Consider the following 5177-nt stretch of genomic DNA (forward strand, 5'->3'; position numbering starts at 1 on the left):
CTACAAACCCCTTCATCAGCAAACCTCCCCTCTGCCTGAGGAGAGCTTCTGTATCCCAAATTCCTGGGGGGTGTGATCCTGCGAGCTCATGATTGCTGCTGGCTCTAAGTCACACCCCAATACACAGAGCTATCAGCAAAAGAGATTAAAAAACAAAACAAATTGGTAAATAGCCATGATTTGCCTCAGAGCTTAGGCTGGAGGCTTAAACTCATCCTTGGAGGAAGTCCTGCAGCATCCAGGGTGGGAGAAATGGAAGGAAACTCAAGGCCATGTGCCTTCATGTGCACTTGTGGGAAGTGGAGGGCAGGAGGATGGGGAACAATTCCCTTGTGGATTTTCCCACTGGGCTGCTGAAACAGAAGCATCTGGACCACTTCTGAAGGTCTGTTGGACCCCTGGACAGGCTGGATCCCTGAGGGAATGTGCTTAGATAAAAGGTAGGAGAATAGAGACAGTGGTGAAGGTAATCTGGCCCCTAAGGAGTTACAGCTGTGCTAATTATCAAGTATTAAGAACAAGCCTGCCCTTAATAGGCCACAGCTGGATCCAATTAAGAGGGGTATTATAAAAGAGCAGGTTGGCTGGTTGAGAGGTGTGATGGAGTTTGTTGGCTGTGCTGAGAAGAAGGAGTTAGTGCTGTGAGGAGCTGCCCCTGAGAAACCACTGAGAAGGTATGAAACCTTTTTCAATAAGATAGCAACAAGGGAAGGGGATGCCTGAGCACTGGGAAGGGGGATTTTAGGGAAAATTCCCCATGGAAAGGGTGGCCAGGCATTGAAACAGGCTGTCCAGGGAAATGGTGGAGTCACCATCCCTGAAAGTGTTCAAAAAACATGAGGATGTGGCACTTTAGAACACAGTGGCGGTGCTGGGTTGATGGCTGGACCTGGTGATCTTAAAGGTCTTTCCCAGCCTGAATAATTCCATGATTCTGTGTCTGCAGAACCCACTTCCTCCTCTCCTTTCCCTGGCCTTCGCTCTCCCCCTTTCTGAAAGCACCTCAGCAAGTCTGGAGGCAGCAATCACCCTCATCCCCGGCAGAATTTAATCTCCCGGTAATTAGAGATGGAAAATCACAACATTGGGAATGTTTGTGCTTAAACAGAGTCCTGCCAAGACTTGGATTGCCTTGGAGCAAGCAGAGTGCTGTCAGGACCACAGGATGCCGAGCTGGAAATCTGGGAGGGAGGCAGATCCTGTGGTTGAAGAGGGTGGTTGCAATGCCACTGACTTGAGCAGAGCTCTGGTTTGTGTCAGCTGGGGATGCAGCGCCTCTGGAATTGTGCTGGGATCCTGCTGGGTGGAGACTTGACTCTCAAAAGCCAGCAGATGATACCTGAAACCTGGGAATGTGTTTAATATCATGTGCAGCTCCCCCTCCTACCCCAGCTCTGGGTAGTCTGGCCCCCCAGCCCAAATGCCATCTGGTGCCAATAGCTGCTTTGGATTATTTTGTGGTTTCCTGAAAGGCAAACAACTTCCATGCAGGGCTAATGGAGGAGCTCCCATCTCTGCTGCTGGATGTGTCACACAGCCCAGAGCTGGAGAAATGGAGTGAAACACAAAAGTGGTCACAGATCTGTACTTCTTACAAGACCTGGAATGTTCCACCTGCAGTAATTTTTTTTTCCTTCCCTGTCCTGGATGCAGGACATGTTTTATGATGCAAAAAGAACTGATCCTGGTTTATTTTGCATATCCCTTTTTATAGGGTTTTTGAAGAACATCCCCTGTCTATCCCCAACTGGTCAGTAGCAAGTTGTCACTCTATTGATTGGTCACTCAAACCTGCAGTATTTTGTGAAAGATAGTTTTCATTTTTCTATCTAACGGCGCAAAAACAGTTTATGCAGGTGGCTAGTATTTATCATAGCCCTGGAGTTCTTTCTCAAGGAAAGCAAGTTGTTTTCCACAGCTGCAGGACTGTGTTCTCACAGAGCTGTCAGCTTTCTCTTAGCTTCTGTCAGCTCGAGTCAGGATTCTGCCTGTAGGCCTTTGGCTGCTGTTTCACCAGCACACTTCCCCACAGTCAAAACTTGTCCAGAAGCTGCTCGGCAAATTTTGACAAAATCCCAGAGTGCCAGGAAAAGGGGGAATGGCTTCAAACTGCAAGAGGGCAGGGATAGATGGGATATTGGGAAGAAATTGTTCCCTGTGAGGGTGGGCAGGCCCTGGCACAGGGTGCCCTGAGAAGCTGTGGCTGCCCCTGGATCCCTGGCAGTGCCCAAGGCCAGGTTGGACACTGGAGTTTGGAGCAGCCTGGGACAGTGGAAGGTGTCCCTGCCATGGCAGGGTGACACTGGATGGGCTTTGAGGTCCCTTCAAACCACTGAGTGATTCTGTATTCCCTGAGAGCCTGTTGGATCTTTTGGTCTGATCTGTTGGATGTGAGGACATCTGAAGGCTCCCTTCCTCCCTGCCACCATCTTTTGGCAGGAACAAGCCACCGTGGAGCCGCAGGGAATCAGCTCCTCACTGGGGCCAGCAGCAGCTCCTGCAGCTGGAAGCCAGGACAGCCCTTGGGCCTCTGCCCACTTGGCAACCCCCTCCCTGAACCCAGGGCTCATTGTTGGCTGGGGGCTCCCAGAGCCAGCCCCGAGGGCCTGGCCAGCAATTCCTGGCACTCCCCAGGGCTGATTTGCATCTCCTTTGGTCCCACCAGCCCACCTTAATGAACAGCTCTGCCTCGCCTTTGACTCCTGTCCAGGATGCCAGATTCTGGAGGCTGCAGAGAGACAGAAAGTCTGCACAGTTTGCTGAGGACGAAAACCTTGAATAAAGCCCTGAACCAGAGCATTTTACAGCAGTGGTGCTCTGGGAATGCTCCTGGCATTCCCTGGTGTGAGCAAGCGAGGATGGGATGGCAAACCTCACGCACCTGCCAGGTGCTGGATTCCCTTCCCACTGCTGATCCTCCTCACACAGCTCCACTCCAGGCTGAATATCCCAGCAGAGCTTGTCAAGAGAGAAGGAATTCATATGTTCCTGCTCCCTGCAGCTGGGCTGAGGGAATTGTTCCGTGGTGACTGCTCTGCACAGCAGCGACCTGAACTTGGGTCACTCCAGAGTTACAGAGACAAAACAGGTGCTTGGTAACAGATTTTATCCTGATTGTCCAGATAAATGCTCTGTCTCACTATTTTATATCCTTCAGAACTCACTTTGCTGGTTGCATGTCATGGTACCTATTTTATGGTGTTGCTTCTATCTGTTAAAAATAGTACTTTCTAAAAGTCAATTTTTCTTTGTCTGCACTTCACCTTATGAAAGACTCATTTGAAACTCTGGTTTCAATCACTCTGGTGTCAGTCACCAGTATTTTCTGCATATGGAAAGGATAATAATTTTAATTCAAATGTGGCTTCAAAACGTAGAGTTTGGGGTTTTTCCCCAAGGTAAAATAGGTGTAATTTGAAAAGTGGTTTTTGTCTGTATTAATGTCAAAGTAAATTTTAATTGCCTTTTTTTCTTTTTTCTTTTCTTTTTTTTTTTTTAAGCAGAACTTGAAGTCACTGATAATGAGACTTTTGGACAACTTGAGTTGAAAAATTGATGCTTTGAAAGCTGTGAAATGTCTGAGAAAGGCTGTCAACTTTTTTTTTTTTTTAATGCTTAATTAAAAACAATCATGCTTCTGGGAAGGGGCTCATTTACCCTGGCTTCTTGTTGGTTCTCTCCAACCTGTCTTGCCTCTGGTGATGGAAACTTGTCTCTGGTGGTGGAAACTCATCCCAGAGCTGTTTTCCTGGACCTGGCTCAGCACAGCACTTACTCCTGGAAGTGCTGCCACACATAACCAAAGCCTGTGGCTCCTGTAACTCACTTGGCACAAGCCAGCCTGGCATTTTCCTCAGCAGGGCTTATCCCAGACTGTTTTAAAAGCTGAAAGGTGAACAAAAAGGAGGATTAGACCAAAGCAGTTGCAGAGCACACGTTGTACATACTGATGTCTTGTTGGATCAGGAGCAGGCTGGAAGAAGCACTGCCCGTGTTTAATGAGGGTGCAGTCTCGCTTCCTGAATCCCTGCCTCCTTTGCCAATCAGATATTCTGCATCACTGAAGGAGCCAGGCTAATGAGATTATGGGTTATCACCTCCAGAAATAAAACCCAACCATTGGAAGAACAAGATTTCTGTGGGAATTGTGCTGAAGCCTGGGTTGGATGGCTGGGCTCTCCTCCTGGGGCTGTTCAGGGGGAAGCTCTGAGCCCTGCAAGTGTTTCCACATAGGTGACTCTGCATCTCCAGGCTAAAAAAAACAAACTGGAGTCACTTTATATCCTGGGTTTTACCAAGGCTGAGCAAAGTCAGGCCAGTTTTACGTGTGGCACATCACAGATTTGTTCTGCTCCAGCTGCTTACGCTGTGCCTGCTGCACCACGGAATATCCTTGGGATTTTCCACAGATGCTGCTCCCTGAGTGCACAGCCAGATGTGGGGCAGCAGGGACAGACTGCAGGCAGAGGAGGAAAACCTCCACAGCGGTGATCTTCAGGAAGGAAACCTGTCCAGGTTCTTCATCCTGGCTGAGGCCGTGCACATCTGTAGGAACAGCTGCAGCATCCACTCCTGTTTGCCCAGCTCTGCACCTCTGGCATCTCCCACTCTCCAGGCACTGGAATCCCAAGGAGGGTTAAGGGATGGAAAGTGCTTTTCCAGCTCTGTGCCTGTTCCTGGTGGGTTTCAAAAGTAGTTTTGCAGTTGGATTTCTTTACCTTTGTTCCGTATAAAATCCCCTGCTGGCAGAGCAGGAAGATTATGGAATATCCTGAGCTGGAAGGGACCCACAAGGATGATGGAGTCCAATCCCTGGCCCTGCACAGACACCCCAACAATCCCACCCTGTGCATCCCTGAGAGCATTGTTCAAATGTTCCTTCGGCTCTGGCAGCCTGGGGCTGTGCCCTTTCCCTGGGGGAGCCTGGGCAGTGCCCAGCACCCTCTGGGGGAAAAACCTTTTCCTGGTATCCCACCTGACCCTCCCCTGACACAGCTCCAGCCACTCCCTGGCTCCTGTCCTTGTCACAGGGAGCAGAGACTGGAGCTGCTCCTCCTTGTGAGGTAGCACAACAACTTAAAACCACTCTCAGTGTGGGACAGCATTTGTGGGACAGCACAAGGAGCCTGCATGGGGAATTTGATGGATGAGGATTTATCCCTCTCCACCTGTTTTCC

At 49.5% G+C, this 5177-nt stretch overlaps 1 long non-coding RNA gene across 1 annotated transcript; it reads left to right on the forward strand.

The window, feature by feature from the left end:
- The first annotated feature begins 603 nt into the window (after window positions 1–603).
- LOC135309387 (uncharacterized) lies at window positions 604–4574 on the forward strand. The gene is made up of 3 exons (XR_010369658.1): window positions 604–674; window positions 2666–3088; window positions 3504–4574. It is a non-coding gene; the product is annotated as an uncharacterized LOC135309387 (long non-coding RNA).
- The last annotated feature ends 603 nt before the right edge of the window (window positions 4575–5177 follow it).

The sequence above is a fragment of the Passer domesticus genome, chromosome 10, assembly GCF_036417665.1.
Source record: "Passer domesticus isolate bPasDom1 chromosome 10, bPasDom1.hap1, whole genome shotgun sequence".
NCBI classification, from domain to species: Eukaryota; Metazoa; Chordata; class Aves; order Passeriformes; family Passeridae; genus Passer; species Passer domesticus.